The 24,169-nt window shown below is 38.6% G+C and overlaps 1 protein-coding gene and 2 long non-coding RNA genes across 6 annotated transcripts in view; 1 reads left to right on the top strand and 2 right to left on the bottom strand.

Annotated features, from left to right (window-relative positions):
* The window catches only part of LOC124170550, a 72,462-nt gene extending 66,036 nt beyond the window's left edge, over positions 1-6,426 (bottom strand). The window contains exon 1 of one of the 3 annotated variants that reach the window (XR_006867501.1): positions 5,786-6,426. This is a non-coding gene — a long non-coding RNA (uncharacterized LOC124170550). The remainder of the gene's footprint in view (positions 1-5,785) is intronic. The other 2 variants (XR_006867503.1, XR_006867502.1) reach the window with 2 other exon arrangements.
* On the top strand, positions 1,734-19,037 carry LOC124170554. The gene is made up of 3 exons (XR_006867507.1): positions 1,734-1,898; positions 2,478-2,615; positions 18,838-19,037. It is a non-coding gene; the product is annotated as an uncharacterized LOC124170554 (long non-coding RNA).
* Positions 18,242-24,169, bottom strand: part of LOC124170548 (Golgi reassembly-stacking protein 1-like) — an 89,390-nt gene continuing 83,462 nt past the window's right edge. The window contains exons 7-8 of one of the 2 annotated variants that reach the window (XR_006867490.1): positions 19,182-19,286; positions 18,242-19,042 (exon numbers count right to left, since the gene is read on the bottom strand). The gene's annotated coding sequence lies outside the window, so the exon portion shown is untranslated. Of the gene's footprint in view, positions 19,043-19,135; positions 19,287-24,169 lie in introns of those variants that run through there. The other variant, XR_006867489.1, reaches the window with a different exon arrangement.

The following is a 24,169-nucleotide window of genomic DNA, read 5'->3' on the forward strand; positions in this document are numbered from 1 at the left end:
GTAGAAATACACGAAAAATACAGGTGTAATACAGCTGTATAGATACATATGTATAACTGGTGTATTCTTACAGCTGTATTACATGTGCATCATTTCCACATGTAAAAATACGCGAGTAATACATGTGTAATACAGCTGTATAGATACATATGTATAACTGGTGTATTCTTACAGCTGTATTACAGAAGTGTGTGTTATCTGGGAAGATGTACACGATAGCATCAATGGAAAATCTACCGCCATCTGAAACGTGTGACACGAAATTGACATTTCCGAACCTACATTACGAGGCATCGCACTTAATGATGAACAATCCAGACGAATCGCGTCTCACCCGTGAAAAAGAACAAGCGGCAATAACAATGGACGGATTGGAAAAATATTCTCGCTGTTCTCGTATTGGCAGGAACGATGCAAGAATACAAATCACCTACTGAAACAACGATGAAAATTATATCACCTACCAAGTATTATAGCACACTCCCTTCAAGCCTTGTCGTACTTTGCAAACGGTAAAATATTATCGTAGGCGAAATATAGCAGTGTAATCGAAAATAATTATCGGCATTAATCGCACCAAATATAATGATATCATAAACTCTAACACGAAACAGTAATGGCACACATATAAAAAGGAACCGATAACTTTAAGATGGCTTGCTTACTTACCTCTTCACTCCAAGCCGGCTAACATCAAACTGATGAATCGAAGCGCTTCAGAATGAATAGCGCCAGAGGATAGTTACCTGATTGGACAACGAATGTGACGTCACGAGAAAGTCAGATATATTTTCGCAAAAAAAAATATAAAATGGATTGTTATAATATATTAATGAATAGGATTTATTTGAATTAAATATTAAAATGTAATACTTCATATCAATTCGTGTAAAATAGTTAATTTTTCCGAAATCTAGTTTTTACGGAGAGTAAATATTGGTACGTCACATGCTGTTCGCCTTTGGCGAAAATTGATTGTCTTTTGTTTTCTTGTGACGTCTTTCCCAATAATTTCGCTAGTCTCGGTGCCCGGCCGCTTTTGACTCTCCGACGGTCTCAATGCCCTATTCATTCATGTCCCACTATATTCCATTGTTGACCTCCACACCCACTAACTTTCGCGGTATATCTCCTCCCCCACCCTATATTAACGATCTTATTTTACCTTCGACAGACTATGACTCATTCTCACGTGCCATTCAAACTACTTCCGCACTCTCAGCGCAACAGTGTCCACTCCGACATACCACCGTCAGTTACACCATTTACATCGATGTGACGCCCAACGGATTCACGGATGCAGCGACGTGACTGTTTATTGCACACATACCACGCTGGAGAAATTAAAAAGGAGTGAAAATTGTGTGCAAGTGAAGCTTCAGTTAGAAGATAACCTGGCGCAAACAGCGGCTTATTTGGACGAAATTCACGTTATCGATCGTGATTAAGCGAGCGAGTACAAAATTGTTGTGTAGTTTTATTGCCATTATAATTTTCATTCCATCACTTAGTGCGCGGCTTCTCGACAAATTACCATCAAAATTCAAAGATAATGTCGATTTTTTTAATTAAATGATACTATACCAATATATAGCAAACTCTAAATAGCTCCTTAAGAGCTGATAAAAGGTAAGAACTGATATTACTTCGAACTTTGGTATTCTCCGATAATCTCTCGGGAATGCAATGAAAACTTCTTAGTGTCTGTCTTTTACGTGCGTTTTTCAGCATCCTTCTTCATCGCCGTGTGTTTTGACAACGATCCTATGGTCTAGCATTGTATCTGCTTCTCTGTTTACGGGGAATGTGATTTACTGATTGTTACGGAGTGAAAGGAGAAGGTTTGGTACGGAGGTGCTCGCGGAGTCAAAATCCAATTGAGTGATCGTGATTATTACGTGAGTGTTGAAGTCCTATCTATTAAGTGCCGTCATCTTAGATCGGAAATTCGGAAAACCGTTTCACGCAGCACTCAATACTATTCTCCTTTCAGCTATCACTTCCATGTTTGCGTGCATACAAACCAACACTTAGTTTGAGGAAATGAGTGAGCGATGAAATTGGTTAGATTTTTATGATCCCACTCAATTAAACTTCTACGCCCCAACCCAAATTTTCAGTCGTGCACTTAGTACCGTCACTTCAATTGGCACCCATGATTAATATTCCCGAAACTTATCGCGTGGATTTTAATGTATTATCGGCATTGTTTCTCAATTTTCAGTCCCATAAAAGTTAAATGTTTCAATTCCTCAAGTTACATTCCTGTTTCTTAGCAAGATTTAATTAGCATACAAATCTGTGGTTAATCATTTACATTTTCTGGTGCCATTGGTTCATTTAATCATTTTATCTATACATTCCCAAGAAGTACTGCAGATGAAGATAATACTTAGCATTTATTCAAAGCATTCATTTATGATGATTATCAACTGTCCCGACTTCCAGTTATATTTCTAGCGTGTGCAATTTTGCAGTTGCTGAACTACGAGTCGTCCTGCCAAATGATCCCGGTGTTCGTCGGGACAGTTGTCACGCCTATGAAGTGAGAAGAAAATCTGGTGGGGGACACCGTTACGTGCATGTTTGCGGAACGGAAACACACCGGAATAATCGTAAGTGAAAAAGTTAATTTTCATGTACATGCAAGTGATATTGCAATCTATACAGGGGTACCAACTCCCTCCACGGCTCACCATCACAAACCTGAAGATTAAATATTGCAAAACAGATGACTCGCCTCCTACTCCCATAACCATTAATTTGTATATTCCAATAAGCCTACTTTTTCTCACAAGCGCCCCTCATCCCCATCCTAAGTGATATTCACATTTTTTGGTGATGACCCTTAAATTGGTCTGGACCGCTGGATAGCTCAGTGAATGTTAGGACGGGGTAAAAGAGTAATTTTATACGAACATGCATTCAGAGAGTTCCCTCTTGGGGAGGGAATTTATCTTCGAAAAAATTCCACTTGTGACGACGAGTATTTTCCTTGCTATTGCGCGTCTCCAGTGTATAATGGAAGAAAAAGATCGAAATTTAAATTAAATTCATTTCGAAATATACCCTCCGCTAATGCAATCCATGGAATTAACAAGCGACTATTGGACCGATTTGCTACCTCCCACGACCTTCAGATTTTCGCACATTTTTGAGGAACCGTTTGAGCCCCCACCTCCAAACTCCTTCCTCACACTTACCCTACCCACTTCGAATAGTACCTAATTTATTATTTCTTGGAGTGTGGGTCTGACTTAGGTTACTATAAGGGTGTTTACGGATATCAGCTACTCCATACACGAAATGTCCTTGCGCGCGAACACAATAGGCATCAATTTCCAAAAATTTATCACGAAGTGTTTCCAACAGACATAACATTATGTTGATGTAAGTAAATTATATTCACCTCGACTTGTTTTGCGCTAAATATGAATCCGAATTTTCGACGCCCGTAACTGTACAGCTATGCCAAAGCCTTGTTCACAAATAAATTCATCACTTGATTAATGGTGGATCAGAACAATAAACCACTTAATCTTTCAATCACAGAACAAATCGCGAATCAATCCTGAAATGAATATCAGAAGTTTAATTTCATTACGATTGTTTTCCTTGGTAGATACAACTATCTGACTTGATACCGGATAATATCAATAGAAATTTTAGCCAGCATCAGCTGATGATCATCCTTAGCAGAGTTATAGAATTTTTGAGTGGTGTGATCCAACACAAAACCCTCTTGTAGAATTTCATTCCATGGCTTGTTCAATTTGGGAAGGGGAATACGCAAAATACACAAAACGCCGGGATGGTGCACAAAATATTCCATGTGAACCAATTTTAGCCGGTAGAGTAGCTCTACCTATAATACATCTGGGAAAAGTGTTTTTTTAACTTCCGGACGTCTTATGAACACTTTGTATGCGTGGATGTCGTAGTGATGACTGCTTATTCCATGTATTAATAAAAATTTCCGGTACATACCAATAGAGCTCATAGTAATAATTGTTAATGGACGGGTGACGTCACTACTTTGGTCCCAACATGCCTCAGAGCGTCAATGGTAATGTGGTATTTCATCACGTGACATATGTACGCACGATTAACAAATTGATGCGCATTTGAGTGACAAGAGAAATCATTCGAGGGAAGCCTAGTGGCCTTATATTGGTTATTAAGTTTTAAAGTATTTTATTTTAAAGTATTTAAGTTTTAATATATTGTATTTCATTTTGATATGTACCTAATTTTCCTCCATCCCCGGGTTCATTAATGTCTGAATTTCCCACGTCACGTGATACATATGATGGACATACGTGTTTACCGAATAGGATGTTAGGCAGTTTATTTAAATCGGCATTTCACCAATCACAAAACTCCAGAATTGTAGGATCTATGAAACAGACTGGAGTTAGTAATTGAAAAACTCTTTCCTCACACTTGCCCTACCCACTTCGAGTAGTACCTAATTTATTATTACTTGGAGGCATTGGAATTGGGGCATGGATCAACTTCAAGAAGGTACGTCAGTAGATTTTACATTAATTGTGTATATATTTGTCGCTATAAATTTGAAAAATGTTATTATATGTTCATTATAATGCGATTTAATTTATAAAATCAGCCTTCATAAGTGCAAACTTATATTACTCAGATACCAACGTGTTAATAAGAACGATATTAAGGAATATTTTCCCAAAGGAAAATATTAAATTTCTACTTTAAACGTTGAAAATTCTGAGCTGAATCTTTAACACGCATGTATGACCTCAATATAAGTCATTGCCAAGGGGGGGGGGGGTCGCTTTTGCCAAAATTTAATGTTGTGAAAGGCGTCACGTAGCAGTCAGACATCCCACATAACCACGATCACGATGGCATTTCCATTTATCAAATGCGACATATTCTATGGATGCGACATTTTGCATTTTCAATTGTATTCTCACACATCCTTCCCAGCAAAGCGCACTATAATTATTGAAATTATAGCCGCGGAGGAAATGAGAACTTTAGTCTACTTCGTAAGTCAACGCGGCGAGGAATTCGCGCTAGGTGGGAGACCATAAGATGAACCACGCCTCCTCGTGGGAGCACAACAAACCTACAAGCGCTGCAATGGGAGAGACTTTTCTTAGGTGGGGTCCAAATGGAGTGATTAGTTATTGAGGAAGGGAATTTGAGTAGCAGAGTGATTTTTGTGATTGGGTGCGCTCGAGTCCGAACAATTGACCCTCCCTTCAAACTCACGAGGGTTTTTTTGTTCTGCGAAGTCGAAAGGTTGGTTTAGCGTCGTCGCCAATTCGACGTTTATTCTCGAGAAAAATTTCGGCTCCTGGGTGGTAAGGTTTTTGTCTCCGAGACTATACTAATGCTGCGCCTTTAAGGCAAAGAATTCTAACTAAACTAAGAGTAAGTAATTATTACAAATTTCACAATTATAAATTTTCCGACATAATAATTTTCTCACATGCGTGGAATTGAATTTACGAGGAAATAATACGTGTCATTGGAAAATTTGGAATAATTACTTCACAAGGCGGAACAGGCACACCACAGAGAAATAAAATCAACACCCGTCAAACGGTTATCCAACAATTGAACTATATTCTGAGTGCCAATTTCAAATGAAAGAGGCTATAATATTATCAAATATAGGATTCTCCATTCAGCTGCCACTCGCTATGCATTTTAACTGGTTTACAAACGAGGGTGATCCGAACTTCATGGGGATATTATTAGATAAAGTTAATAATTAGTTTAAAAATGTTAAAATCATTCTTACTTGCTTGTTTCCTTGGATTTGTAGCCCCGACTCTTTCAACAGGAATGAAGTTTAATCCTAAGGTCCGAGTATCGTTTGATGTCTTATTCCTCTTCTGTAACTCTCATTGTATCACAAAATGCTAAACACAATGTAATACAATCACCACATGTGCTTACACACACACACACACACACCATCGAACACAATTATCACTATGCCATGGACTGACTCAGTGATTTCCAAATTCCGATTTTATCCCACTTCTTATAGACCAATGCACTTGTTCACAATGCGCAACGAACAGTAAACGTTTTAAGATGCATAAATCACTTCCTTAAATTTATTGAAAAATGGAACAATTACTTCACAAGACGGAAAAGGCACGCCTTTCGGAAAAACTCGACATTCTCATCACACGGCCATCCAGAAACTGGACTATGGTCTGAGTGGCTTCGCACCGATCGGAAATTTTCTCCACCCTCAAATCAATATTGAGTCATGCCGAAGGCCTAAAGCCACGATCAACTCAACCAGTCAGTACATGACCCCACAAATTGTTAGTCCCTAAAAAATTGCATAGGTACGTCCGGTTAAACGGCAGTGATGCGCCTTGTCTACCGCACGCGCAAATTTTAGTTATTACTCACTTCGGTGGATTCGAATGGGCATTCTTAGCTCCGAGTGCATTGCCTGATTCATTATGAAGCGAGGGATAAAAGACCAACTCTCACCGCGGTATACAATAGATTCGACAGTAAAGTAAAAGCGTAAGGTGAGGTGGGGAATCATAAATCCATAAGTATAATATTATAACGATCGTCATATTTCTCCATCGGCTCATTTCAGCATAGATGTCCCCCACGAGACGTACCACGGGGACTGTGCACTACACTTGGGCAGGACCTCGGCACATTTATTTTGAACAGGAAAGATTCGGCAAACGCTAATTCAAGAGACACCAATGTTACAAAATAAAGAATTTTATAATCAGCGAATTTTTCTCACCGCGAATTTAAACGGCTTTGCAAAAGAGACAAAGCGATCAGAATAGGGTGGTTTCCTATTATTTTTTATTGCCTAAATCGAAAGATTATTACTCCTGGAGTACGTATTTCACACTTTTAGATTTTTAAATGACGATTTCTATTTTTCGCGATTGAATGAAAAGTGAAAATTTTCGAGCGCCCGAAAACGCGACGGCTAAGTTTGAATGCTGGGTAAACTCCGTGTGACGTCGTTCTGGTTCCCGCTGCCGCAAGTAAGGTGACCTTAGGGGCGAGGCTTTGAGCGCTGATACGACGCAGAATGCTAGCAGGTACCAGAGTACCCTGCTAGCTGGTGGCGCTTGGCTTAAATAAGGATTGTTGATACTTAAAAAACTTAACTGTGGAACTTAAAAATCTTTACTTAAAAAATCTTCAGCTCCACAGCATTTCCCTTACTTGATTTTTTTCAAAAAAAAGTACCCGTTTTTGCGTTTATTTCGCCGTAATTTTCGTTCCAGTAGTTAGCAATTTTGACGTAAGAAACACAAAACTTGTATTAACAGTTTGCAAAAACATATTGTCTATACAATTAAAATTGATGGATTTGTTGCAAACAACGTAAATCTCTGCTAACTTCGAAACCAATGGGTCAATTGATTGCTATTGAACCTCGTGTGCTCCTTCCAAAATTCCGTGGTCCTTTATTATGCCTCCCTATCGGTTTCGGTGAATAAGAATAATCAATATATGGTATTTTCCTTCATCAAAGAAAACGAAAGGCATTGATTGCGATTCGTTACCCACCATTAGTGTATTCGTAATATACAAATTATTTGGTTTTAGAAATATTGGTTTAGACGAATGGCAATGGTCAATTTTATCCTCATTTGAAAAAGGCCAGATTGGCGCCCATGCTATGCCACTCCACGTGACGTCACAGGGACCTAGTTTCTATAGGAGTAGATGAGTTGCCGGAGGGTACCGTTTACCGAGGCAGACACGATAAAATTTATCGATGAATATCAAAGGCATGAATGCCTTTGGAACATTCAAGCACCGGAGTATCGGAGGCTTGGCTTGAAAAATCGAGCATATTTGAACCTGGCCGAGACTTTTAACTTGTCGGTGGAAGCGGTCAAAAAAAATAAATAATATACGGTCCACGTATCTGCAGGAGAAGAAGAAAGTGAAGGCAAGCGGTAGGACTGGGTCAGCGCCCGAAGATATCTATGTGCCATCGTTGGTGTGGTACCACCAATGCGCGTTTTTGGATGACGTGGTGGTACCAAGGAAGACGACGTCCAGCTTGGAGGTAGGTTTTTCTGCTTGTGAATGCATAGTGAATAATTGGGAATAAAAATATTGATATCAAATAAATTTCTTTAAAATAATTAATTAGCTTCGTTTCAAGTTAGCATTCTACGGAATCGGCGAATTTCATAAATCCACAGTATCACTGTAAGTTATCAATTGATGCTTCCTATCAAGCACAAGTTGCCTAAATTTTGAGCTAATCTTGGATTTTGCTAGCTTCAATTGATATGACGTTATTTTACCAATTTTAAAACCTAAGTTAATTAAATTCTAAATAATATCTTTCATTGTCTCTTTCAATAACATTCATTTTTGTTATGGAGAGTTTTCATCGAAATTTGACCAGAAGCCACAAGGCCGTTAATTGGACAATAGTTTAGTAATGAAGTTGTTCTTAATGGCGTTAGCTGTCAAGGAGCTGTCTGGAATTTAGTATTTGAATAGTACATGTGCACTGAGGTTTCCATGTACATTAATTGCTCCGTCAGCTGCACTCCTAGGCACAGCGATGTTGTATTTCCTAAGCAGTTGTTATACATTGATTGGGCTATCGTATTTCCCCAGCATTTATTTGCGCTGTGAGTTAACTGGAGGTGTTACTGTACTTTTCAGCATCAATCAGTTTCAATAGGTCTATTTTTAAATTTCTCATACCATCCCCCACCTGAGGCCATTACATATTCTCCTTGCTTTCAATTCGCTTTCCTCCATCTTACAATAATGTCTGTAGTAGGTTTATGGTCCTCAACATTCATGTACATTTATACCGTTCACGCCGCCTTCACATTTTCTGCCTTGGTTCTCAAAGTCATTCTGTGTGCAGTGTACATGATAAATTGAATAGGTCTCTGGACAAAATTTTAATATCCCTTCAAATACTAACTAAAAATCGTAAAATATAGTAAAATTGTCATATAGGCCACTTTAATGCACTCATTTCACATATTTTCTTAAGAACTTTGAAAATAAATGACCGAAACAGCTCCAAAAACACACCCACTTCAAAACGCAATTCCATTGGCCAGCCGGAAAGTGACGTCAGCTCATGCAATCGTGTGGGAAATCCAGTGGCGTTGCGCATTGTCACCAAATTTCTCGGTTTAATTAACGACTTTGACGTGAGATTTTATTTCTTATACATCTTGCGGAGGTTTTATCGTAAAAAACAAACGCCACGGAACCTGGTTTCACCAAGGCTGACACCGGAAACTTGCCGAAAATTACAACGGCAGCAATGTTTACTTACGTAAGCAACAGAAATTGCTAAATGCAGGTTGAAAGCCGGGGAGTGAAGATGCATAGCCATGGAAATATAATATCACCGGCTCTTGTAAAATAAATATTAAATGTGTTTATGAAATTTAACAATGAAATTCCATTCATTAGGGTCGGACGGGAAGATTACGCTGACGACGCCATTGGCACAATCTAAACATATGTTCAGATTGCCATTGGTTGCGTGCAAATTATGCACAATGAAAACGAATGTATAGTTCGAGCTCGTGTGTGCCCCGAGCACAACCTATTATGTGGAGGCACGAGTTTTTGAGGAGGACGGTGAGGTGGAAGTTAACAGCCTTTCTTGCAATGATTGCATAGCTAGTTCTGAGAGCAGTTCAAGTATTGTGTAAGTAGGGCTGGGCAAAATTGAAATGCGCAAAACCTTTGACTTGGGAGTTTGAAATCTAAAACAGTATTTGAAATACTTTTTGAAATAAAAAAAATAACATTTGTAAGCCGGCTGGTCGACGGCCGACAGACGGCTTCGGTAATATTTTTACAACACCTTCCATAGGTATTTCGCTGGAATCCTCATTCCATGGACAGGTGAAACTTATTTCAGTTCCAAAAAAGTCCTCAAAAATCAAACCACGGCATCACCTTATTCATTAATCTCCAGAATTTTCCCTGCAGAGTGAGCATCTGACTTTTTGCTGCTGAACCTAGCCAGAATCCAATCCCCACTTTGAATGTTAGTCACCGAATTTGTTAAGCTTTTTCGGCTCATGCTATCTTGTTTCAGGCATTAATGCCATGTCGTCTACATCCTCCTCGTCAGAAGACATGATATCCAATGCCCTATCATAATCAATCAACAAACTGAAGTAAGCTATCTTTATCAGATAAACCTTCGAAATAAGAGTTAATGAGAGGACTCTAATTAAAAGACATAGTTTTATAAACGTCGGTGTTTTGCAACATTTATTTAAGAAATTTTAACGCAAGAACTGCCAGACAGAAACTAAAAGTTTAACGCAAACACTGTTACACAGAAGCTAAAAATTCAATCCATACCTACTTCAACCTCGTATCCTGGGGTAAGTGCGGCAGGGGGTCGCATTAACCCCGGGCAACGGGGTCGCACTTACCCCAGGCAACGGGGTCGCACTTGCCCCGGAAGGTAGGAATGAATGGTTACGACGGGGAAAGTGCGACCCCCCATCTAAACTAAATATAATGACCCGAGTTCCTAAATTTAAAGTAAAGCAAGGAAAACCAATCCATGAAGAAGAGAAAACAAGATATAGTTCTTACCTAACACCTCCGATGCGTTGATTCAGAGGGAACTGCGGTGTAGCCTCTCCTCACAACCAACTAAGTCTACGAGATGAACGGACGGGTATATTTCCTAAGCATGGGGAACGAGAAATTAAGGGATAAGTATTACAAAGTCGTTCGCTCTGGTTTCATAACAATGTGTGGAATATGTTGCACGACCGCCACCTGCTTCGAGAACGGAAATACGATTTACCTGAAGGGGGGTCGCACTTACCCCGCAGTCGCACTTACCCCACCTCACCTTATGGAAACTAAGAGATCTTAAAAAATATTTAACCTGTTTTTGCTCGTAAGGATAGTTACAACTAGTACACGAGAAAGGTATGTTTTAAAAATATATATTTTATTTTTTAAAGTAAAACTTCTCAAATGTTGCTCTATATGGTTGCATTAGTCTCCCTGAGGAATATAAATTTTTAAAAAAGTGTCGGACAGAGATCCCCTCGAAATGGATAAAGCCAGCAAGTGAAAAAACTTTCCACTGGTGAAGATGAGTAGGTATAGGATTGTGTCAAATCTGATAAACAATGCGTTAATATTAGAATTCAATTTTTTCATTCATTCACATTCGTCGGCACTTTCTCATCTGAACCAATCTTCATTCTACGTCTTTGGTGACCGTATGAAAATATTTATTTGGAGCATTTCTAGCCGTATTTCTGCACTTAGGCACAATGCAGTACTTGAAGCTATACGCTGCGATATATCGAGGAATAACTACGACACGAAAAATACGGCGTAATAACCACAATATCTCCACTGTAAACTTCAATAATGCACACGGTCAAGGTGGTTAAGAACAACACTATTGCATGAGCTGACGTCATTGAAGATGGCGGCGGTGCGATTTACGTTTTTCCTTGATGGCTTGTAAGACGTATTTTAAATGCTCATAATAAAAAAATAGATGACTTTACAGCCATATTGTTATAACTTTGAGCTTAATAATTACACCTACTTTTCAGAAACGTCTTTATCTACATAGGTGTTCAGAGACCTATTGGCGGCAACCTATCCCATAATAATAAACTTGTCCAGGGGCACGACCAATAGGTTAGTTTCCTTCGTCTAAGAAAACGTAATGCATTGATTGCGATTTGTTACCCACCATTGGTGTATTCATAATATACTAATTATTCGGTTTTAATAATCCCAGTTAGTCCCAAGACGAATGGCAATGGTCATTTTTTATCCTCATTTGAAAAAGGCCAGATTGGCGCCCATACGATGCCACTCCACGTGACGTCACAGGGACCTAGTTTCTATACGAGTTCTACATTGTCTAAGACTACTAATGCATGCATGAGGCACAGAGCTCAGGGAAACATCTCTTGATAATCACCCATTAAAATTGCCTATGGTTAAAAAGTTTCCTTCGTTTGATAGGGTAATAATTATCCTTATTTAAGCCAAGCACTACCTGCTAGCATGGTACTCTGCCACCTGCTAGCATCCTGCGTCGTATCAGCGCTCAAAGTCTCTTCCCAAGGTCACCTCACAACAATATCGCGGTTCTTCGGCGTGGCGCCGGGTTTCCTCTCCTCTGTCTCTCTTCTGGTCTGGAGACGTGGCAAAGTGGTGTAACGCATGGTTGAGGCAAGCCATTGGAAGTCAATTCCCATATCTATGCGTTCTGCTGAAAATATCTCCTAATTCATAAAAAGGGTGGTTTCCTATTATTTTTTATTGCCTAAATCAAAAGATAATTACTCCTGGAGTACGTATTTCACGCTTTTATATTTTTAAATGACGATATCTATTTTTTGCGATTAAATGAAAAGTGAAAATTTTCAAGCGCGCGAAAACGCGACGCCTAAGTATGTATGCTGGGTAAAGCCCGTGCGACGTCATTCTGGTTCCCGCTGTCGCGGTGTGAGCTGTTCTTGGGGCAAGGCTCTGGGCGCTGATACGACGCAGGATGCTAGCAGGTAGCCGAGTACCCTGCTAGCTAATAGCGCTAGGCTTACATAAGGATTATTAATACCTTATCAAACGAAGAAAACTTTCCGACCTTAGCCAGTTTTAATAAGTGATTATTAAGACATGTTTCCCTTAGCTCTGTGCCTCATGCATGCATTGGTAATCTCAGACAATGTATAACTCCTATCTACTCGTATAGAAACTAGGTCCCTGTGACGTCACGAGGAGTGGCATCGCATGGGCGCCAATCTGGCCTTTTTCAAATGAGGATAAAATTGACCGTTGCCATTCGTCTCAACTCGGATTTCTAAAACCGCACATATTGGTGAAGAAAGTAAATAATAATACGTCACTTTAATGATTTTTTTCTCAATTCTGATTCATATTTTTCTTTTATGAAAAATTCAATAATCAAGACACGCCAGTGCTATAAATGACTCCGCGCACCATAAAATTAGCCGTTTTGTCAACTTCGCAGCTCAACCTAGGTATAACAAATACGTCTACAACATTCGTCTTCCACAATAAGTTGCAAACATTAATACAGATTGATAAAATGGCTATTGCGTATTTTTAGAACGCATACTTTGTTGTAAAATTATTTTTTCATTGGCATATATGCTATATTTGAGCAATTTTTTTCTTAATTTCTTGTGTGGAAAAGGTCATGAAACTTTTCACATGAATTTGTTTAGTTACATTTCACACATTGAATTGCTTTTAAAGTTTCAACACTTGATAGTGATTTTTTCTGATGCACACACTTCATTGGTTGATTGGTTATGGTGCGTTCTTGGCATTACTATTTATTAATGGTTATTATCGAAATACAATGTACACTCACGTTCTTTAGACGCAGAAGGATCGCTCAACATGTTCCCCCACGGAACCCCAGAATCCATTTTCCGAAGAAGTCTGTTAATTTTTAATTCTAAAATTGTGTTTAAAAACTGCTTACGCACAGAAAAAGCCGAAGAATTCATTTCAAAGAAGAAAAAATAGTACTATTCATCGAAATTTATCATTGAAAAAAACTATCGACTATTTAACCACATAGCAACGGATTCCTGCAGTGAAGATGATCATAAATGAGTTGAAGGGTTGGGTTTAACTGTCGAAGAATGGCCCTAAAGGACTCGCTAAGCTGAGTGTCTCAGGCTGGGCCTGAATGCATCCGACATTGCTACCACGATCTTAGAAAAAGAGATTTTTCTACCTCAGCGGTCGCTTCCCTTCCCTCTCGACAGCAAGACACAACCTCCGATCGTTTACATCTAAAAAATCCGCGACAACTATACCCAACGTCATTGGTCTTCCGCGTATGAAAACGTCCGTCGGCTTAACCCGAAGTTCGGTGCGAAAATGCTACGACCTAAGCCTTCGACGCCTGGAACAGAAGATGCATAGAAGACGCTAGAATAAACAGTCACACACACTAAAGTATTTTCTTTTTAAATCTCACAAACACAAAGGTCTTATAGGGAGCTCGTTCATTGGAATCGGGAAAAATACATAGCAAGAATAGCATCGCCACAAATCACGGCTGACTTTTAAAAGTGATTCTCCTATCGGTGATCGCAATCACAGGTAAGAATCGCAGTTACCATGGGCGCAGCTAGCAATTAAGGCTGGGGGGGGAAAGAGGTTTGCGTGCAACTAATACCGCGGGGTGTGTGGGGGTATGGAATACCCTCCAGGATACGGGGTAGGTGCGAGATTAATAAATTGCGGAATTTTAAAGATAAATAAACGATTTCAGTTTTTCCTGGTGAATACTTCTGACAAATATTTATCGGGTTTGCATCCAGGTTAAAGCTTTTATGCAAGCCGACGTTTCGGAGGATGGAAGACAAGTCGTCTTCCAAAACGTCAGGCTTGCATTAAAGCTTTAACCTGGATGCAAACCCAAGAAATATTTGTTAAAGATAAATGGTTCAAAATGGTGAGTTTTATGGCTTTCTGAGGGAAACTTTATTAATCCTTACACTATTCTATATTATTAGTAATATCGATCTAATTAAGTGAGATGGATTAAACTTTAAAAAATTTATGAGCTCTGGGGGGGGGGGGGGAGGGGTTTATCCCCCTAAATCCCCCTGTGCGCTGTGCCACTAAAAAACACAACGGTCTGATAGGGGAGGGTCGTAAAGGGGTTGAATTATTCGCAGCTTGGCGGATCTTGGCCAAAAAGCGTGAACGCAAGGTAATATAAGTCCAGAGGCCTTTATTTATTTCTTTGTGAAACTCTTCTCTGCTTCTTATACTAAAACCAAACACGCACAATAGGTTCTGCAAGTATAATTGTAACAGCCAGCGGTGGATGCAGAATAAGGGCCAAAGCAGGGGGTATCTATTACCTCTCTGCATTAGTGGGTGTTCGAACAAAATCACCACTCTATCTAGTGTGTATACACACATTGGACACCCAAGGGGAGGGCTGTGGCCCTTTAAAGAACTTATACCACTCAATTGCAACATAATAAAAGAGCACGTAAAATAGGGCATATGTTTAGAGCTAGTTTGTATATCAATTCGTTAGAGTAGGTATATATATGTAACGGAAAGTATATCTATAAATACTAGTATACAAGGGGGCAAACCCTTAACCAAAGCATTCATGAACGGGAAAGAGTTTCTGAGAGGATCATCACATGAGAGTTTCAACCTTTCCGTGACTGTGCTGTGTGAATAACTTAGTCACCCCAAATTACGTTAATCTTGTTCACTTTTTAATTATTTTGTCCCTTTGACAATTTTTGTATTTGAGCTCTACCACTTGGTCATTATTTAGGTGATGGATGATTTTTTAAACATTAAATTGTTTTTGAAAACTTCAATTTTTATTTCGAAAACTTTGAATTTTACCCCACAGCTGTTGGTGGGAAGAAAAAAACTTGTTTATTCATATGAGTGCAGGAATAAAAGTTGAATTCAATAAATTTTATTAACTTACAACTTCAACAATGTCTACATTCTACATGATGGCACCTTTAGTAGTTGTTTTTCCATTCCATGATAGTCAATGCACAGTTACATGCAATAGCAATTAATATGAAATATTCGACTGCCATTTCGGAGAAAATAAATGTAAAAACCTAAATGTAGCCTCCTATGTATTTATGAATTATGCATAACAAGATATTATATAATTAAAAAAGAAAGACATGGTGTTGAATTACAGGAAATACTAAAACAGTGCATATAATTTATGAATTGTAAATGGGGTACCCTCGAGATACCCAACAATGTCCTTCACAAAAGTTTTCTACGCACAGTACAGGAGGGCAAAAGAAAAGGTTGGAGAAAGGTTTATTTACTGGTGTGTAGAGTATTACGGTGCAATTATATTTGCTATTTACTAAGAGGACAATTTCCAACACAATGGGGAGTGATTTTTGAAGAGTAAGGATAGGAACGTAGAATTCCAGAGAACAATATAGAGTCAGAAATCAATGTTACCGTATTTGCATGAATCTAAGACGAACACGATTCTAAGACGACCCCCCCTTTTTTGGAACTCCACTATGGGGAAAAAATTTTTCTAAGGGAAAACGTTCAATGTGGGGATGTTTGGCTAGGTTGTCTATGTCCCAGGAAACGAGGGATTTTTGGTGCGTAATGACAGGAATAGTAGTACTTTATTGAGACACTTAGGTCTTATTATTGATTCGACTAATAATTTCTTTGGAGGGGCCATGGTCCGAAGACCAATAAAATTAAACTAGTGAAAATGAAGCCTGACTTTATTAAACCCACACGGAAAACACTCGGTGGTATGAAGGCAAGACACCCTGGAAAGTAGGGAACCAATCGTACGAGCTATGCTATTGCGTTCGGCGTACGCAGAGTATACTGCTGAGGGTGAAGCATGGCCATTTGACTGCGCCATGAAATTTTTTGTCCCAAAGATACCCATTCTTTTCTAATTAGCGTAGCGCCAGATGGGCGGATGAATTCGGATTACCAGTAGGGAGGAACAAAATATCCTGAGAAGATATCCCTTCGTCAGTAACTCTGACAAGTGAGACTTATGGTATAACTCGTAAATTGACAACTGATAATAACCTGATATCCTGTTTTCAGAAAAAAATTGCGGCATTAACTGCCGAGAAGCTCAGCTACTAGGATATAGAGTTTCCCCAAAAATCATTATCGTATTTTTCCAATTAGTTCCTTGCAAATACTTAAATAACGTTAGAAATACGTCATGCTTGGTCTCATTCTTTTTTGAATTACGAGCACATTGCAAATATTTCAGCCTAATACCAATATATATAATATAATAATAATAATACCAATTGCCGAAATTCATTGTTAGACACCTTTTGAGCTAATAGGTGATTCATGCAGCGGTTGACCTCCAGAAACTGGGAACTTTGAAGCAAGTAGGCTGAAAAAGGTTAGCGGGTGAGAAAATGGGGGGTGTGAAACGCATTTCTATTGTTCTCGTGTAACGTGATATTTATTTATTTCGTCTCATTTTCGTCAAAAGATGGATGCAGGAAAAATTATACATCGGGACCACGATCTTCAAACAATCAATGCGGGGAAAGCGATACTTCGGAGATGCAGGAAAAAATTACATTGTCTATATGGAACTTTATTTGGGACCAGAAATGGCTAACGATGAATGCAGGAAAATGTTCAATACAGGTATGATAGATCGGGGTTCCACTGAATAACTTTTCTTTTGAAAGCGGCAGTGGCAGCGGCAACTTAATAACTTCTTTTCTCTGCCATCGTAATACTCTGAAAGGCACGGAATTACAACTGAATCGATCTCTCTAATCAGAGGCAAATCATGTTGCCTTCTTACCGTTGCTCTGAGAAAAATGCAACGACTTTGTAGCAGTTTATTCCGCGACGGCATTGAGGCTTTAACATTACAATTTAGGTAAATTGTAACCAATCACACGAACATTTTGTGAGTTGATCGAGCTTTAACTTGAATGGAGCCAAACCCAGGGTAAAGCAGGCAATCTCGCAGACACGGCAAAAGTGCACCCGGCGGCTGATCGGCACGCGCCGAATTTTTGCCTGCTGCCCAAAAATGGAAAATGTTTTTTTTTCTACTTGAACACAAAATTAAATATGCTAAATTACTGTTAAGATATTTTTGACGTTGATTTTTCGTTGAATAGTTATCAGGTGGCAAACTCAGGTGTCCATAATTTTTCTGACGTAAATTATGCAACCCGATTGACGTCGAGAATTTTGCATCCGATTGTAAGACGAACTCTCTTTTCTGCAGGAGTTAGGAGGAAAAAAAACCTCGTCTTAGATTCGTGCAAATACGGTATATGGAGAGAAATGATTCAGATTTAATCTGGTGGAACTCTAACATATTGTAACTTATAACTTATTAATAAAATCAACCCAAATTATTTATTAAGTTGATTCAATTCCATGATGTCACGCCTGAGACAAGTAATTATGGTAAAAATAATCATCCATTTCAGATAGATTCTAAATAAAAAATTGAATACATATATCCTCTGTTGAAAGGGAAGTAGTAAGCATATGTAATCTTTTTCCCTGATTATTAGCAGTCAAAATAACTTGCAATATAGCAGATGACCATATACATATATATGCCCACCTAACATACTGTGTTTACATTGCTCATGTGTACATACATACATGGAATGACGTGCTGAAAAAACACACTATTTGTTTAATTTTTTGGCTTGAAAAAAGCAAATATTGTTAAAAATACTAGCATGCCACCCTCGCATTGATAGGGAAGGAGAGGACCCATACAAGTGGGAAACTTGGAATTTATGGTAAAATATCGAGAACAAGAACGACAGTCCCACCCCGATCGTATTCCCCATGTCACTGCCACCCAACGCAGACCAAAGGCCGACCTGAGAGACCATTGTATGTGTCCTGGAATCCTGGGTAATGTTTCTCTGAACATACTGATGATTCTTGTAATACCAAATCAATAAAAAATAACACTTACTTATTCCACGCCGTCATGAAAGCAGGTTCAGGAAAAACCAGGGCTTATATTTTTGAAGTAGGCAACTGACATCTGATTACATACATTTACAGGGATAAGTTAATGTAAATTGTTTCATTGCAGGTAAGTGAAGGTGTTGCATTACTTGAGAATTGCTAACCTTAATTATAGCAGGAGCTAAGTGAAAGCGTGGTTAATTGAGTGATTGTGATCTCCATTTAAACCTGACTGAGTATTCTCCTATTAAAAATTACTCTGGTTAAGGAACCATCTTGTACCTGGCAAGACATTTTTTAATGAATACCTAAAAATTTGTTTTTCCACAGAATTTTTTATTAAATCACCACCATGATGATGTTGTCGGGACACAAGTCACTCTCGGCTGAATCGCCGCCTGATGTAGGGCAGCCTAAAGATAAACTGATATGAGGGACGTAAACTGTTGCATCGGAGACAGATCTCTCTTGGGGGATAACTGGCATCAACAATAAGGGAATATAAACGCCGCAAATCCTCCAGTAAAGCCCCACTCTTGAAAAAAAATATATAAAATCTTATAAAAAGAATTCTATAAAAAACCAGAAATGAGGCAAAACGATGTATATGAATTGACTGTATAGAAACTTCCAGAACAGTAATTATTCACTTTATTAACTAAAAAATCCTGTACCAGAGCCCAGATGGCTAATGGCACCTTCTCTCCGCCTAATATGTATTAGGGCATTTTCTCATCTTCTTTGGCATCAGTTGGACTAAACACTCAACTGCAATTCACCTGGAATGAAAAGAAAATTTTGATCATCTAACAGTCCAAGAAGATTATCATGAGTGCGTGAAATATATTTGGCAATAAAAATTGTAATCAGTAACTAGAACCCATTATTATTTTATAAATTAATTGGTTACCATTACAAGTATATTGAAAATAACTATCCTGAGCATTTTAAAAATTTAACAATAGGTTTGTGGACCATAGTGAGTTTAGTTCATTTTAACCACAATTTAAGACTATTTACTATGTATCCGCAAAATGTATAATGCTTATAATTTAGAGTATTCAAACAAGAGTAGAAGAAAATATCAGATATCTGACATTCAACTTAAATGATTTTGATCAGCTAATAGTTCATGAATATCATCAGCCATGCGTAAAGTATTTATATATACAGTGGAACTTGTTTAGTACGTTTCTGAAGGGACCACAAAAAATGAACGTACTAACCAGGAAAACGTGCTAACGAGGAAAGTAAAAAATAGCAGTCGGGGTTATTGCAATCAGTGAAAAAGTCGTCATAATTACAATTACTATCGGTAGTTCTCGTAGGATCGCCTTCCTGAACTCTTTTCACCTTTAAAATAAAGAAAATGGGCACTACATTGAAAACTGATAAGCACCATCGAAGATACCGTTAGTAAGTACATGAATTTGAATTTTAGTTATGTTCAATTGTATTTGACAAAATATATTTTTCACTAATGATGTTTCATTGAGTTTTTTTTATGTACTTTCATTCGTGTGGTTTCATGCAATATTTTTTGCACAATTCAGCATAATGAAATTTCTGTTTAACAAACCTATAAGAAAATTCACCACAAAATTCAGCTTCCAAAAAGGCAAAATGTAGTCATACCACACACAGCCATATATTTTAAACGGCATACACTAAATTTGTTATTCATTCTCACCCATTGTTAAACCATAGAACTCTTTTGGTAAATTTAAAACTTTGTTAAAATAATCGTGAAAATTATATACATCATTATTTACACTGTTCAACATAGATTATGTCCTAGAGACATAGTTGGTCGATCTTAGATATATTTTTCATTCTTATTCCAAATCTGTGCTTATATTCTTTTTATGACGTCTATTTCCTTAGGACAGCTTAATGAATATTTTTCCATTTACAGAGGTAGTCATTTAATTCATTCATATCTCGTTATAGCATCATTGGCATAGCCAGGGGGGTGTCCAGGGGATCCGGACCCCCCCCCCCCCCCAGAATATAAAAACAAAATTATTTTCCTTCATAAAAGAAAATGAAACATTGAAAAATCATGAATTTAAAAATTATTTCTTTAATAAATAAAGTTTTGTCGATTATTAAAATTAGTTGAAAAACCATTACTTTTTATCCTGTTTTTCAAACATTTTCCCCCATGGCTTCGGACCTCCCCCCCGAACGAAATTCCTCGCTACACCACTGGATAGCAAGTGAGCAAGTGAAAATGAAACTTTCCTGCCTGCACATGAACATATTTCATAACCACAGCCCATCTCACACGGTGCAAGAACGGCCGCATTGAGGTACGTTACACTCCCAATTACATATATCCTAGTGGGCTGAGATGACAGGGAGAAGAGACGGCACGAACAATCGGAATACACGGATAAACCAAACTTCGACTTTTAATTTTTTTTAAATATTTGTAAGGGTGTCTCGATTGCCGTCTCATGCCACCTCGGTTTCGCTCTCAGGGTAACGGAAGAATCGCAGAGTCGCGTTCGAGTGATGGGTCCAGTATCTGAAACTCATAACACGTTGCAACCTCTTGCGTGGGATCCATCCTCGTGCATGACTCTGACACCCTACTCCAATTAACAACTTGCAACATGCTCTCGCGTGGGAATTGGTCTTTGCGTATTCCTCCAACACTTTATGCCGTAACACGTTGCAGTATCTTGGCGTGGGAAGGCGTATGATGTGCATAATCATGCGACCTCTTCCGGCCAATAGGAAGATGCCGAGAGGGTCACGAGACGGACGCGACACGGGAGGAAGCCTCTTGGAGGGAATAGTCTTACGCTGTATCTCGGAGGGGGAGTTTGTACCTGCGCTCTGACAATTAAACGTGTGGAACCAGACTTGTCATCGCATTCTGCCTTCTACGAACCTGGCCCTTCCTGTAAGCTTAGTGCTTACATATTTATAATGAAGGTAAAGCAAACAATTTATTTTTATTTACGTACATTTTCTCTTATTTAAGATTGCTTTCTGGGTTCACTAAGAGCTTTCTTCACCCAATCTTTTTAGAGATGATAGCACGAGTGTACTTGTATCCCTACTGGTCCATATAAGACCTGGAAATATGAGACGCTTGGAAAAAGGAACACGGAGCTCCCATGAATGCAGCTAACACACGATCGCATCCATTTTACGATTGGAATAATAAGCCCTGTGTTTTCTAACATTAAAATGCAGTCATTCTGGTGATTTTGCATACAATTTTATTTATAATGAAGATTGCGGAAAACATCAAATGAGAGTTAAAATCATGCATTGATAATCTGCGACACTGATATGCCACAGCTGGATAATTTGGAGTATTTGAAAAGGGATTATACGCAAAAAAGTAGAAAATTCACCACAAAATTCAGCTTCCAAAAAGGCAAAATGTAAAGTCATACCACACTCAGCCAAACATTTTAAACAGCATGTGGGAGGCATATGACCAATATTTGTTACTAGTTCTCACCAATTTTTAAACCATAAAACTCTTTTGATGAACTTTAAACTGTCAAAATAACCTTTAACGCTTTATATATATTGATCATTTATAATTAATGCCGCAGCTGGATAATTTGGAGTATTTGAAAAGGGATTACAGTAAACTCTTGATTTTACGAAGTTTTCAATTATACGAAGTGATATTGTGGTCCTGGCGAAAAGCCTATGCTAAATACATGGCACTATTGGATTATACAAAGTTTCGATTATATGAAATGATTTGAATTTACGAACCTCGGCTTGGTCCCTAGGAGCAAATGGCATTCGTTTATACGAACTACGGCGAAAAATTTGTCAACCAAACTAGTTACGCCGGCATAAAAAGCTAAAAAATCAGCGCTTCCAACTGTGGTCCATCAAAAGTGCGAAATCGTAAATGATAATGCAACTTTGGAGAGAAATGGATCGCCAAAAACCTCACTGTGGGAATTTAGGGGAAGTAGGAGTTCAGTAAAAATATCGCGGCTGACATTATGCCCCTATTTACGTGCCTGTTCGTAAACATATCATCGACAATAATTCGTAGTTTAACATGTCAGGAAGGTCACTCAGGGTATTTCTTACACTCCTACTTAAACCCTGCGTAATTGAATCATACCACGAAAATGTCACAAGTCCATAAAAATACTCAAATTTCAACATTCTTGCAGGTTAATAATCTATAATAATAACCTCGTGACAACACTTTTCTCATTAACAGTTGGAAATATGAGGAAGGAAGAGAATTAATGCACTCGGTGATAGAGGAAATATATTTCATTTTAGACGCCAACGTTATATTTTGGAGGGGGGGAAGGTCGGGGAAAATACTGCGGTTGCCAGCGACAAGAGATGGGGAGAAGTAGTAAGGATATCACTGATGATATCATATTTTATACACGAGCCTATATTGAGGGAGAAATGGCTCCTCTATTGCTAATTTGAATGGGGATTTGATGATTCTGTGCATTAAGTTTTCGCCCAAGCACATTGGTATCTATCCACAAGGCTGTCTGGCTGTCTTTCGTCCTGAAAGCGCTGAATCGTACCGGATGGGCTTGTGCTTAATTCACGAGGGTGCGAAGGGCTTCAGTCTGTGCCTTGCGAGTGCGTAAGCAACAACCAGTGCTTCTCTGGATCTACAATAGTAACATTTTCTTAGCGAGTGTGTTTGAAGTTTGGGAATATGGAGCCTTCACAGCTAAAACAAAAAAGAAGAGTATAACCTTTAGAAATAAAAATGAAAATTATTGAAGAGGAGAAGGCAAAGAGATTAACTAAAAGTGAGATAGCGGAAAAGTTTGGAATCCCACTGTCGACTTTGCCGACAATTCTAGCAAACAGCGGCAAACTACAAGAAAAAGTGGGGTCGGGTGTTTCGCTGAAAAGGAAATATCTGAGCTGCGCCAAGTTCGCGGAGGTTGAAGAGGAGCTATACACTTTCTTTTGTAAGTGCCGTGAGCAAAATCTTCCAATTAGTGGACCAATATTACAAGAAAAGGCCGAATACATAGCCTTGCAACAGAAAAATTGACGATTTTAAATGTTCTGGTGGGTGGTTGACTAATTTTAAATCAAGATTCAACATTGTATCGCTGAAGATAAGTGGGGAAGAAGGCTCTGTTAGTACTGAAATTATTGATAAATGGCACATCGATAACGATGATATACTTCAAGAATATAGTCCCAGAGATCGCTACAATTTTGATGAAACTGGGCTATTTTCTAATACATTACCTGACGCAACCTTGGGTTTCAAAGGGCAGGGGTGCCATGAGGGGAAAAAGAGTAAAGTGCATGTTACTGTGGGGCTGTGCGTCAACCAAACAGGCACGGACAAAATCAAGCCCGTTGTCATTGGGAAATTTGAAAAGCCACGGTGCTTAAAACATGTAAAATTGGAAGCCATCCCAGTTTTTTACCATGCAAATAAAAACAGCTGGATGACCCGAGAAATTTTCCAGCAAACAGTTATACTACAGAGAAAAATTGCTGGAGAGAACCGCAAAACTTTTTTAATAATGGATAATGCCACCGTTCATAAATACGTGGAAGATCTAAAATTGGCTAATGTTCGAGTCCTCTTTTTACCCCCGAACTCGACTAGCAAGTCCCAGCCCTTGGACCAAGGCATTATCCAGGATTTTTAAGTCCTATACCAGAAGGAGCT

This window comes from Ischnura elegans, chromosome X (assembly GCF_921293095.1).
Source record: "Ischnura elegans chromosome X, ioIscEleg1.1, whole genome shotgun sequence".
Classification (NCBI taxonomy): Eukaryota; Metazoa; Arthropoda; class Insecta; order Odonata; family Coenagrionidae; genus Ischnura; species Ischnura elegans.